Source organism: Canis lupus, chromosome 27, assembly GCF_011100685.1.
Source record: "Canis lupus familiaris isolate Mischka breed German Shepherd chromosome 27, alternate assembly UU_Cfam_GSD_1.0, whole genome shotgun sequence".
Taxonomy (NCBI): Eukaryota; Metazoa; Chordata; class Mammalia; order Carnivora; family Canidae; genus Canis; species Canis lupus.
The window spans coordinates 41,575,008-41,588,772 of NC_049248.1; the positions used below are offsets into that span (position 1 = coordinate 41,575,008).

The window sequence follows — 13,765 nt, forward strand, 5'->3', positions numbered from 1 at the left end:
ACCAGCATCTCTGAGAATATCAAAGCGGTGCACTCCAGAAAAATGTACGAACACGTACCATTTTAGGGGGTCCACGGACCTCTAGGATTCTACTCAAGAGTCGCTAGGTGAAGGGCTTCAGCTATAAACCAGCACGAAACAAGGGATTACTGGCTCACTTCTTATCGTCGCAGCCCACTCAGTTCAGTAGCACCTCCCCTGCCCTCCCAAGCCCAAGCGGGGAAATGAGATAGAATTCCAATCAGTCCATCCCTCCCTCTCCTCCCCCCGCCCCCATTTTGCAGCTTTGGCTCAAGATTTAGTAGGTGGTACCGCGTGGAAGCTGAAAAAAAAAAAAAAAAAAAAAAAAAAAACGCGGTTGGGGGACGGAGCATCACCTGCCCTGGGGCGCCTGCTCCTATCCTAACCGCGGGAGGACTGGGGCGCCGGGCACTCCCCGGGGCGAGCTCGCGGGCCCCGCCCCTTGAGGCCAGGGCGGCACTCCGCACAGCCTTCCGGCCCTGCCCCAGCGCTCCAGTCGCGCCGCTCCGTGGGATACGGCTGCGTGTCCGCACACCTGGGGAGCAGGTGAGGGCCTCGCTCCGCGCGCTGAGGCTAGCTCTGCGCCCCGTCCTCCCCCCGCCCTCGCTCTCCCCCAGGTGCACACCCAAGGCGGGGCATTAGTGCAGGTCTGTTTCTGGAGCTCGGGGCGAGAGTGGGGACGTCAGCCCTGCAACTCAAAAAGCAAACCACCGGGCACACCCCGATGCTCTCGGTTGAAGCCCCCACGGGGCGGGTGGCGAGGGACAGAGAGCGACTCCTAGGCCAATTCTCACCCCACCTTCGGCTTTCCACCTTTGCGCATGCGTAACATCTCGGACCAGATTCTGGGCCGGGCCGGCCCACGCATGCGCAGATTTTCGGGGCGCTACCGGGGCGGGGCCCCAAACACTGTGTGCGTGTGTGGGGGGGGTCTTCCCCCGCGGCACCCTGGAAAACCCCACTTCGCCCCAAACTCTGCCCCGAACCCTCAGAAGCGAAGCGCGAAGTCTCACCATTCCTAGGCTGCCAGCTCCAACAATTTCTCCGCGGCGACGGCAGCAGCCGCAGGGCCAAACCCGGCTTCCGCGAGGCACATCTACTTCCGGGTCTGCGAGCTAGGGGCGGCGCGACCCCTTCCGGTTCGGCCCGGGGACGTGACGAGGGGGGCGTGGCTACCGGGGGGACGGGACCGTAGGACCGGTTTTGCCAAGAGCCGAAAGTAAAGGTTTTTCCCAGTTGGGACAACGCAGGGGGAGACGTCGGGGCCGGGAGGCCCCAGAGAGGTGAAGTCGTCTGGGGAGAGCGGCCAAAGGGAACGGCGAGACCTGGAGCGGGCCAGGCCGAGGGCGGGCTCGGGGTGGGGGTGGGCCTAGGCCTCGACTTCGGGGTCTGAATTCCCACGGGGCGTAGGAGTCCTTGGTCGTTCCGGGGCGATTGTGCGTTGTTTGATTCCGCCGGCGGCTTTAGGGAAGCTGCGCGGTGTCGGGCCCCGTGCTAGGCACAGCGCGGGAGACGACGTGGGGCGCCGAGGGCCGGGAGGTTGATTCCAAGACCCGGATGGAGGGCGGCGGGGGCCCGGAGGAGGGCGCGGCGCCCCGCGTCCGCCAGATCCCACCAGGGCTGCTGGAGGCCGGGGCGGACCCCGGTGGGTGAGAGAGACGTGCAGAGGAGCATGCCCTGGACAGAAGCTTGGGACGGGAGAGCAAGCCTACAGGGAAAGTCTGGGGGTGAGAAGCCAAACAGACCTCTAAAAGGAGGGTTTCTGTTTGTTTTACGTTTCCTCGGGAGGCCACAAAAGTGTAGCAGCTGCCAAGAATCCTGTGGCAGCTCAGCATGAGGAAAATCCCAGTTCCCAAGCTGTCCAGCAGTTAGGGCCGTTAGGACCGTCCTTTCCAGGGAGGGGTCAACCACAGGTCGCCTGGACATTGCCAGCGGATGCAAGTGTCAGATAGGAGGCTGGTCCTTCTGGTCCTGACAGTGTGTGATGACCCTCTGCATCAAAAGTCCTCTCCCCCCCCCCCTTTACTGGCCTGGGACCTTACTTAATGACCCACACACACCCCTCATCTATGGCCTGGGATCTTACTTAATGACCCACACACACCCCTCATCTATGGCCTGGGATCTTACTTAATGACCCCCACACACACCTCATCTATGGCCTGGGACCTTAATGAGTAATAACCTATTTTGTCTCCCCTGAAAGACAAGTTTTCTGATAAGTGTGTGGACTAGATGAGATATTGTATGGTATCTATACTAGATGAGAGTTATGGGGGGGGGGGGCTCTAAGGAGAGGGCAGTTGAGCCGAGAATCAACAGTTGACAGGTCAGTCATGTAAAGAGCTGGATGTGTAAGGATCTAGTAAGAGGGGACAGCATAGCTGCAAAGCGGAAATGAATTTGGTGAATAGGATCAGGAAGGAGCCCAGTATGGCTGGAGAAGGACAATCAAGAAAAAGAGGGAAGGATACGAGAACAGAGGTCAGCAGGGGCAGATCGCATTAGCCATTACAGTTCATGCTGTGGGTTTGGGCCTTTCTTCTTAATGCTTTGGGAAGCTCTTAAAGGATTACGAATGAAGGCATCCTTGCTGCGATATGATTTGATTTTTAAGACGATCTCTCTGGCTGTTTGTGGAGAAGGATTGTAAAAGAGGAAGCAGAGACTAAGAAACTTCCTTGCAGCAGTCCAGGTGAGAGATAAGTCCAGGTGGTGTAGCTGGGTTGTGGGGGTAAGTGGAGATGAACTGAATCAGGGACTTTGAAGCTAGAAGCACAAGAACTTGCTGATGGCTTGGATATGGGATATGGGATATGAGGGAAGGGGAAGAATCAAGGATAAGACCTAGCTCTTTGGCCCGAGACACTGGGTGCATACTGGAGCCCCCATTAGAATATATCCAGAATCTGGCCCTACCTCGTTGGCTTGTCCACTTTTCTCCTGACCCACATCCCCTTCATGCAGGCTGGCTGGGCCTGAAGACCCGGAGGAGACCCCAAGGGACCAGCCAAGAAGATGCTTGGCTTTGAGGAGGATAGAAATCTAATGTAGCTGAGAGGAAGTGAGAGCAGTTTATTAACGATGTATTGTGTGTAGATACGGACATAGCAGCCAGGAGACTCAGGAAGGAAAGAGTGAATCTCCTCTTTGCTTAGGGCCTAGGGGTTTTTATTGTGGATGGTGGTCTGGTATTCCTGCATCCAGGAACAAAGGCAAGTGTTTAGGTATCTTTCATAAGTTATTTACACCCTGGAGCTAGGGGTCTTAGTGAGTCAGTGGTCTTGGAAAGTGTTCGTGACATCCCATCCAGTCTCTCCTTAGATGTTATCTATTGTGCTGGAAGACTCCAAAGAAATCATTAAACTCTTGACCTTTACAAGGAGTGTGGTGTCTCTCCGATCAGTCGGGGACCCTCCCAAATGTGGGGTGACCAGTCGGGTGGAAGCCAGAGATGTGGTGCAGGCGGAGAAAGGGATCCACCCAAGGCAAAACAAAAGAGATAAAAGTTGATTGAATATGCTGCAAGCAAGGGAGCCGTGGGCAGGACAGTAAAGGAGAAATTTTCTGCCACTAGGCAGTGTGTGTGGGGAAGGTTGTATTTAAAGGGGGAAGGTGAGGAGGTATGGGGACGTATGGGATTTCCCCCTTTTTGGTAACTGTGCCTGGTTGTAAGTAGCCCATTGGTTAGTTAGGGCCTGTGGCTATCATGAGGTGGATCACCTCTGGTCAGCCAGGGGGATGTTGTGGGCTGTTTTTACATTGGGTTGCTCAAGCCTCTTGCCCAGAAGTGGCTTCTACAAGGAGGACATTGATTATCTGTTCTATATGCATGTGTAATGCAGGGGTGCCAGTCCTAGCAAGAATAGAAGGAGGAAATACAGTGGAAAAAGTAGTTTTTCAGGGACTCCCTTCAGTTTCCCGGTCTCACCCCGGATCCATTATCTCTCACCTGAACCATTGCTGGACATGGTGTCCCTACATTCAGCCTCCTCCAGTTTCTTCACAGCTGTTCAGGTAATAGGGTTTCCCTGTTACAGTGGAAATCCACTCATGTCAGGCATCTGTTCAAAATCCTCCATCTTCTTTGGGCAAAACTCCTGGCCTAGCCTTGTTATTCTGACTTCATCTCCTGCTCCTCTCACTTGCCCTCTAAAATTTCAGTCCCCATCCTTATACTCTTTGCCCCTTCCCTGCTTTGTTTTTCTTCTTGATGTGGGAAACAAAGGTAAAACAAAAAAAATTTTTTGTAAATTTCTTTGCTACTTATAGCCCATTTGACAAGTCCTTAAAATAGGCAGAGTGACTTTCCTCTTGGGTGGCGCAGCGGTTTGGTGCCTGCCTTTGGCCCAGGGCGCGATCCTGGAGACCCAGGATCGAATCCCACGTCGGGCTCCCAGTGCATGGAGCCTGCTTCTCCCTCTGCCTGTGTCTCTGCCTCTCTCTCTCTCTCTCTGTGTGACTATCATAAATAAATAAAATATTAAAAAAAAAAAAAAAGGAATTCAGCTGCCTCGATGTTAATAGTTTGCTAAGGGCAAAAGGCAGTGTTAGCTGAACATTATCCTGGCCCCTCAGGATCCTGTGATTCTACTTTAAACATACAGAAATTACTTTGGAAACTTCTTTATCTCTAACCCCCAAGATATAAGTTAGCAATCATCCTCCAAGCAAATGGCCCACTAATACACATCTGAAGGGTCTCACAAGTGAGGGTTTACTAAACAGTAATAAATGACCACTCAAGGTCCTAGAAACCTTGTTTCCAAAATTCTTTAGAGGTTTAATGCTGTCCCTGACCCCCTCCCAATTTGAAAGTATATAATCAGTCACCTGTCACAACCCCAGTGCCTCTCTTTCTGCTCACAGGTCCTGTCCCCTTGGTTTAATAAATAAGACCACCTTTTTTGCACTGAAGACGTCTCAAGAATTATTTCTAGATCATTCACTCTGAGCCCCAACATTTCACAGTGTGCTTAGCACTTACCTTCTAATGTGTGATGTAATTTGTTTACATTTTCCCATTTATTGCATAATCTCCTGACAGTAGAATAGAAGCTTTATTAGGATAGGGGGTTTTGTCTATTTTGTTCACTGTTATAGTGGGTGCTTAACCAATATTTGTTGAGTAACTGTGCTGAATAAACTCACAGAAAAGAAGTCTGTGGGAGGAGCAGGTTTGTCTTGGGGTAAAAGGGAAGAGTCTGTAGACAAGATTGAAATGCCTGGGAGGTATTTCTGTGGAAGTGTTGAGTGGAGTGGTTAGACACTCTCGTCCAGGTGGGGAAGAGGCCTAGCCTGGAGGTACACACAAGGGAATCATTATCATGAAGATCTAGATGTTGGTACCTAGGGAAGGGTGTGGACAGAGAATGGGGAAGATCCAAGGCCAGCGCCTGGGGCACTCCAATGTTTAAGATTGGGTTTGAGGAGGAGCCAGCAAAGGAACACAAAGAAAGGAGAGTGTGAATAAAAAGAAGAGCTAGCAATAGCACCAGTTGTCCAGCCCCCCAGTTAACCATCTCTGGCTCCGGAGTAGTCTTTCACAGTCTGGCCTCTTCCCCTGGTTTACAATGGAGACTGCACCTGATTTCTCCTGGATTTTTGTTCAGCCACTCAGAGTCCCAGGCTGCTCCTGCTGGGGATTAGAGTATGGTGGTTAAGAACAAAGGCTCTGGAGTCAAACTGCCTGATTTTAAACCTCAGCTTGTGACCTTCAGCAAGCTACATCTTGCCTCAGTTTCATCATCTGGGGGGAAATAATAGTCTTACTTCATAGGATGGTTCTGAGGAGTAAATCACGTAAACAAGCAGATAGTATATAGCAAGTATTCCGAAATGTTAGCTGTTGGTACAGTTCTTAGGGCTTGGGTCATAGTGTCACCTGCCAGGTCAGCAGAGTGTAGGACCTAAACCGTGATAGCACAGCCTGTCCCCATTCGTGTCCTCTAGAGAAGGTCCAGTTTCCCTCTCACCTAAAGCTACTACCTTCTGGGCACTCAGAGGACAGAGGCTCTATCCACTATTGGCTCAACTATGCCAGTTCAGAAAGTCAAATTTCATAAAGCTGTTAACCAGTACAAAGTTACCTTTGGATTCACAATGCATTTTAAGTCAACATATACTTGGTATCTGTACCCATGTTTTTTTCTCCAAGGGAAGAGAAACCATCTGCCAAGGAAGAGCCTCATACTGGAGCCTCCTGAAACAGCGGTCCCTAGGGCAGAGAAGGACAGACAAACTATGAAACATGTGGCTTCATGAACATGACAAGGTGTATGCATCACAGTCCAAAAGCCAGAGTCATGCTTAATGAGAAAACCTAAGTTTTTCCCATTAAAGTTAATATTCCACAAGGATGGCCCCTGTGACTATTTTTATTTAATATTATTTTGGAAGTACTAGCCTACTTAATTACAGAAGAGAAAGGAATGAGGTAAAAAAAAAAAAAAAACTGGAAAAGAGGTAAAATTATCTTTATTCATGAAATAATAGCCTACCTAGAAAATCCAAGGACATCAACTGCAAAACTGATAGAAATAAGACATTTTAGCAAAGTAGGTACAAGTTAATATGTAAAAAGCCAGTGAACAACAGCCAATTAGAAAATATAGGGGAATAAAATATATCATTTACAATAGCTACAGCAAAGTTAACTAACCAAGAGTAATCTTAATAAATTTAGGTGCCCAATACTAAAATGCTAGCAAAGAACACAAAAAAGAGGCTTGAATAAATGGAAAGGCATATTCTATTTTGGGTTAGAAAGACTCACTGTCATAAAGATGTCAGTTCTCCATAAATTAATCTATAAATTTAACACAAACTAATAAAAATACCAACAGACTACATAATCTGAATACAAAGCTCATATGGAAATTTCTGCATCAGAGTAGCCATGAACATTCTGAAAGAGGTTGGTGAGAGAAATAGTTCTACCAGATATAAAAGCTACAATAATTAAAATAGTAAAATCCAGGGAACACGTACATACACAGGCAATTCGATCCAGAGAACCAAATAGAGAATCCAGAAATAGACTCGAGACATTTAAAATGTAAGTGTATGATAAAGATGGAATTGTCTATCAGCAGGGAAAAATGGATTATACAATAAGTGGTATCGAAACAATCGTGTGACTGCCTGAAAAAAAACGTCGTTTCTCTGCCTTGGTTTTTACACTAAAATAAATCCATATGAATCAATTGTGTTTAAATAAATGTAAAAGGATACAACCAAAGATGTATAATGCCATAGCAGAGAAAGCATTTGTCAGAATAGCACAGAATTTCCCAAAGCATAAAAAAGAAAGACCAATTCTGTCAACATGAAAATCTATAATGTCTGCAGAGCAAAAAAAAACCAACCATAAACCAAGACAAATGGCATGCAGGGGGAAATATCTGCAACTCCTATCATAGACAAAGGGACTAATTTGCTTAATATATACAAAATCCCCTCAAATCAATATGACAAAGAACAAAAATCCAATAAGAGAACGGGATGGTTAACATCAAAGGAAAGATAAATGGCTCTTAGACATGAAAAAATAGTCAACCTCACAAGAAAATTGAAACTACATTTATATATAATTTTTAAGCTACAGATTGGCAAAAAATCCAGACATCTGATAATATTCCCTTGGCATGGTTGCGGGGAAATAGGCCCTCCTATTTGTTACTGGCAGAAGTGTAAATTGTTGATATTTGTCAAAATTTAAAATGCACATAATTTCTGATCCAATATACCTGCACCCATACAAGATAATGTACAAAGTTATCAACTATAACATTGTTTAGAGTAGCAGAGGTTTACACATAACTCAAACATCTATCACTAGGAGGCTTGTTAAATAAATTCTGGCCCATCCATACAATGGAATATCATACAGCCAAGCTGAAGAGCTGTCAGAAAAAGCTTTGTGGGCCATGATTAAACTCATGAAGAGCTATTAAAGAATTTTTATCCAGACATATAAGATCTGGATTTGAGAAAGATCTCTCTGGCCTAGCATGGAACATGGATTGCAAGAGTAAAACTATGGACAGGGAGTTCAATCAGTGGCCTAAATTAGGTGGTCACCAAAGACAAGTCCTATAGAATGTAGACTGGTTAGGGCTTGGGAATAGACTGTGTGTAGAGGTGCAGGAGACAAGACACTGGTGATACCCCGGTCTTTAGATTTGGTGATAGATGGAGAGTGATGGTTATACAATGAGATAGGGAGTGCAAGTGAAGAAGTTGGTTTGAGTGAGAAGGAAAGATGAGTTTTATTTGGATGAATTGAGCTAGAGGTCCCAGTGGGCAACCAACCTGTTGACACATTCAATTGAGTGTTTGGATATACAGCTCTATGACTCACGAGAGAGACTGGAATTACAGATAAATTTGGGAGTCATGATCATAGAGGAGGCCATAGAGGATGAAGTCATTTGGGGACATCTTATGGCATGAGGAAAGGAGAGAGGCCAGGTATTGAAGCAACCCAAAGAGTACGCTGGCTGAAGACAATGAGCTGCTAGAGGAGCTACAGGAGTATAGGGACATAGGAGGGAAACCAAATATCACACGGCCGAAGTCAAGGGAAGAATGTGGTGGCATTTCAGTGGTGTCTCTTACTTGATAATGATACCCTTGACATAAACTGAGTTTTTTTCTTTGTTTCCTCCCTGTCTGTTCCATCCCTATTTTCAAAGAGTCCAAGGATAGATATCTTGCACATAATACATAGCTCTGTGAACAATTAAGGGCATGAATGAGTAAATCCAATCAAGGCTGGTTCTTACACTACTTGGGTTCAAACCTTTGTTGCTGCTCTCCTTATTGGGTTTCCGTGCATCCATTGTGTAATGCCTTCACATTGCCACAGCTGCCTCTCTAAAGCACAGACCTGGAACCACCACTACTTGCTTTGAAAATCATCAGCTTGGCTCCACCCTAGAACCCCAGGATCATGTCCTGAGCCAAAGGCAGACACTCAACCACTGAGCCACCCAGGTGCCCCCAAGGACCTAATTCTATTTATTGTAGCACTCCAGTGCTTTGCATATGGTCTGTACCTTACATCCACAGTAAGATCCTTGGGATCTTCCTTTATTCACTTTTATACCCTCAGTGCCTAGTTAGAGCACCGCTCCGCAGTAGGTGCTCAATAAATGTTTGACTCAATAAATACTCATTTAATTTACTCTCAGAAGCCTCCAGAGGGGCCAATGGCTTTGGCAAACTGCTTTTTGGTTTTTTGTTTTTTTGTATGTGCTTCCTGCCAGTTCTGAGAGCCTGTGTTTGCAGGGCAGTGACAAGTGTGTTTTGTAAATGTGGCACTACTGAGGGACTGTGAAGTCGGCCAGCAGACCAAATTAGGGCTGTTCTAGTGGTAAGACGTTTAACACAAAGATGTGGCTCTCCAGGCAGAAGCACAGCCCAGAAGCAGCCTCTGAGCTAAGAGTAGGCAGGTCAACTAAGGACGGATGGGATCACTCATTCCTTGGGGAGAGTCTGACTTGGTTTCTATGTGCACAGCCCTCTGTGCTGGGAGAAGCTACAGCTGTGAAGCAACTGGGCATCTGCTCTTCAAGAGCCTAAGGTCTGGTGGGGCTGAGGACAGGCCTGTCACTAATCCCAGAACAAAGGCAAGGTTGACCAAGGCTGGGTGATGCTTGAATAAAAGGGATTTTAGGGAGGATTAGGAGGAGGGGAGGGCATTTGAGCTCCCTTACTAAGCCTTCCTGAATGGGATGGGAATGGTAATGGCTTCTGACTGGTCTCTCTGCGTCCCCCTCCCAGCCTTCATCACTGTTTTCATCACTGCAGCCAGAGGGATGCTTTCCCCCACCCCCATTCCCCAGTTTGTTTTTTAATTATAGTTGACCCACAAGGTTACATTAGTTTCAGGTGTACCAGAGCGATGCTCTTAAAGTGTGGCTCAGATCATGCCACTCATTTGCTCAAAATTCTGCAGTGGTTCCCATTTCATTCCAAATAAACGTGGCTCCCGCTCGTTCAGAGTGAAAAAGAAGTCCTTACCATGGTCTGCAAGGCACTGAGCTGTCCCCTGGTCCCCTCTCCCTCATCCTTCCTTCTGTTCCCCCACTCACTACCCCGGCCCAAGCCCCACTGGAGGCCTGCTGCCCCCTGAGTTGGCCGGGACGCCCCACGGCGCATCTCACCTCCTCAAGACTACTCAAACGTCACCTCAGTGAGGCCTGACGTGACCTATTTTCAATGGGAACCCCTTTGTTCTGGTACCTTACCCTCTTGAAATTTGTGTTTCTCCACCACATCTTTTACCGCCTAACATGTGGTGTATTTTTTTTTTTTTATGTATTGTATTTTTAATTTCTTGCCTGTTTCCCCGCAATGGAATATAAACTCCATGAAGACACTTAAAAAAAAATTGACTTTCTTCAAAACTGTATCCGTCATGCCTAGAGCCGTGCTAAGTGTTAAGTGTTGGATGAATGAATGAATGAATGAATGAATGCGTCACCTGACGTGACGCAGGTTTGAGGAAGTGTCCAGGAAGGGCTTCCTGGTATTCCTAAACACAGTTGCCTGAAAAGTCATTTGCAAGGAGAGCTCCCTGAACTGCAGAGCTGAGGACCCGGCCCGGGTGGGCAAGGGAGGCGCAGGGGGCCCCAACTGAGGGAGAGGCCTCTGGCTACCAGAACTGTCCGCAGGATCCAGATGTCTGAGGTGAGTCGGGAATCCTTGTCTCTTTGCTCTACCTTTGCCAGACTTCGCTCTCCACACTCAGCCGAGTACCTCCTCAGGCCAAGCCCACCAGCTTCACTTGTGTCCCTTTTGCCGGCAGTTCTCAGATTTGATTGATTGATTGATTTTTATAGATTTATTTTTTATCGGTGTGCAATTTACCAACATATAGAATAACACCCAGTGCTCAAGTTCTCAGATTTTAAATCCAGCCCCTGGGACTCCAGGCCAGCTGAGGCCCTGAAACAAGCTCTTTGCCGCCTCCTTGTGGCTCCTCTAGTAAAGGAACTCTCTTCTGGAAGGCGAGACCGCAGAAGCCAACACAGGGATACTCTGAACTGGGGTTGGGGGCCGACACCTGAATCTTCCTGATCCCATGGCAACTCTGAATCCTTGGCAACTGTCTGCCTCTCATAAACGTTGCCACCAATGGCAAAGACCATCCACTCAGCAGAGCTCTGACAGGTGGTGTCCCAACCGGACTCGGGCTTTGGTTGTTGGAGGCGGGTCGTGTTTGGGGAAAGGATTCGGAGCCACAGTCTGATCCCGGGGCCCACCTTGACGGGCGCTGAGGCCCGTGGATTAGTATGTTTAGCCTCTACGGACTCTGCCTCCTTCCAGGTCACAGCCGGTAAACAGTCGCTGAGGGAGCCACAGCCAGCTCAAGGCGGGGTGTGTGTGAGGAGGGGGGCCTGGGTGTGGCCGCGTGGGGAGCGGGCTGCAGGCTGTGAAGAGAGCCGGGCTGTAGGGTGCTGCTCACCCGCAGCCCATTGTGTTTTGCAGGTAACAGAAAACTGCCCAAGCTATTGGTCTCCAAATGAGGAAACGTCCTGGAACGCTCCTGGTTATCCCGTGGACCTCTCAGGCAAGGGTACAGCCGGGCCTCAGGAACCATCTGGCTGAGTTTCTAATACGACTGTTTCTTGTTTTCCTATGTAATTTGTCTTTCTTTCTGGCCTTTCTTTTCTTTTAAAAAAGATTTTATTTATTTATTCATGAGAGACAGGGAGAGAGAGGCAGAGACACAGGCAGAGGGAGAAGCAGGCTCCATGCAGGGAGCCCGACGTGGGACTCGGTCCTGGGACTCCAGGATCACATCCTGGGCCAAAGGCAGGCGCTCAACCGCTGAGTCACCAGGGATCCCCTCTTTCTCTTTTTCTTTCTTTCTTTCTGTCTTTCTTCTTGGAGAGAGAGAGTACACAAGTGGTGGGGGGGCAGAGGGAGAGAATCCAAGCAGACTCCCCACTGAGCATGGAGCTGGACAAGGGACTGGCTCTCACCTCCCTGAGACCATGACCTGAGCCGAAATCAGGAGTCAGATGCTTACCTGATTGAGCTACCCAGGCGCTGCGTCTTTCTGGCTCCTGTCAAGATGTTCTCTGGTTTCAACAGTTTGACTATGATGTGCCTAGCTACGTTTTTCTTCCTATTTATCCTGTTTGGGGATCTCTGAGCTTCTTGGATCTGTGGCTTGTTGTCTTTTGTTATTTGGGAGATTCTGAGTGATCATCTCTTCAGATATTTCTTCTGCCCCATTCTGTCTCCCCTCTTCTTCTGAGACTTGCATTACATATGTGTTAGACCATTTGTCATTGTCCCATATGTCTTGGTACTTAGTTTTGGGTTTGCTCAACTGTCTGCTCTGTCTGCTTTTACTTTTTGTGATACAATTTGGTTCATTTTTGTTGATATAGTTCCAGGTTCACAGATTATTTTTCCTGTCTGCTTTTGTCCAGTTTGATAAACCTGTGGAAGGAATTCATCTCTGATATTAACGTTTTCACTTCCAGCATTTCCATTTTTCCATTTCTCTTTTATAGTTTTCTATTCTTTGCCCAAATTCCCCATTTGTTATGCATGTTGTTGACCTTTTCCACTAGACTATTTGTAGCAAACATAGCTATTTCAAAGTCTCCGATTGACAGCTATATGTTAGCCATGCTCTTTTGAAATTTATTTTAGTTAAAAAAATTTATTTTGGAAGATAACTCCTCCAATCATGGAGCCATGCTCATCCTTTTTCTGACTTTCCAGTTGGCCTTCCCAGTACATGGAAAACAAGACCTGGCATGGCTTTCCTCTCCCTGGCTCTTTGGCTGGGTTGTCTTCAAAGGGTTTTTGTCCTTTCCATTTTACCAATGCCTCCTTGCAGGTCATGCTTAGGGCTTCAAGTAGACCCTTTCCTCATGTTTCTTCCCTTCTTCACATTACTGTTGGTTCATCATCTTGGAGGCCTCCAAGGCCATGGGCCATGCAAACAGAGTTATGGCCGACTCCCAAATCTGGCTCAAAAAAATACACCAAGAAGTATTCCTTCCCATGTCATGGGCTTCCTGGAGGCTTTTTTGGGGTGGAGGTGATATCTTATTTGGCCAAGTACATCAACTTTGCTCTGAAAAAAAAAATGAGGCTCATGTATAATATAAAAAACCTCATAACTAGATAAATATCATATATATCACATAACATACTAGAGAGACATGGATAGAGATATATCTCCTTGGTGTCTAAACCTCTAGGCTTCACAGGTTGGACAATCTAGGACTTCTTTGCCTTCCAGGAGATGAAACTGTCAACAAGAATCTGTCAGACACTCTGCTTGTTTGCCAGAGACCTTGCTAGAGTATGTCCAGAAAGTCAAAGTCCTCCATCACCAGAGCAGGTGGAGCCACTAGGCACCTCTAGCACAGTGCCAAGAGCCTACAAAAATGTACAAAACCTTTAAAATGTCATCGGCGGGGCAACCTGGGTGGCTCAGTGGTTTAGCGCCACCTTCAGCCCAGGATGTGATCCTAGAGACGGGATTGAGTCCCATGTCAGGCTCCCTGCATGGAGCCTGCTTCTCTCTCTGCTGGCATCTCGGCCTCTCTCTCTCTCTCTCTCTCTCTCACTCTCTCTCTCTCTCTGTGTCTGTCATGAATAAAATCTTTAAAAAAAAATAAAATAAAATGTCATTGGCATCAAAATACAAAAATGTAAAAATCTTAATATGCAATTGTTTACAAAACATTGTTTCATTATACTGTCAAAT

The 13,765-nt window shown here is 47.4% G+C and overlaps 1 protein-coding gene and 1 long non-coding RNA gene across 14 annotated transcripts in view; one reads left to right on the forward strand and one right to left on the reverse strand.

Annotated features, from left to right (window-relative positions):
* Positions 1-1,471, reverse strand: part of MCRS1 (microspherule protein 1) — a 9,378-nt gene extending 7,907 nt beyond the window's left edge. For 2 of the 7 annotated variants that reach the window (XM_038577570.1, XM_038577575.1), the window contains exon 1: positions 1,035-1,172. The gene's annotated coding sequence lies outside the window, so the exon portion shown is untranslated. Of the gene's footprint in view, positions 1-58; positions 122-312; positions 323-820; positions 840-1,034 lie in introns of those variants that run through there. The other 5 variants (XM_038577571.1, XM_038577576.1, XM_038577572.1 and 2 more) reach the window with 5 other exon arrangements.
* On the forward strand, positions 893-13,573 carry LOC119866373. 7 transcript variants are annotated; one of them, XR_005380124.1, is made up of 4 exons: positions 893-1,304; positions 2,639-2,716; positions 6,179-11,406; positions 11,518-11,775. It is a non-coding gene; the product is annotated as an uncharacterized LOC119866373 (long non-coding RNA). The 7 variants fall into 7 exon arrangements; XR_005380121.1 differs by having other exon boundaries at positions 894-1,304; positions 2,639-4,038; XR_005380122.1 differs by lacking the exon at positions 893-1,304 and adding an exon at positions 13,295-13,573 and having other exon boundaries at positions 1,756-4,038; positions 11,518-11,669.
* The last annotated feature ends 192 nt before the right edge of the window (positions 13,574-13,765 follow it).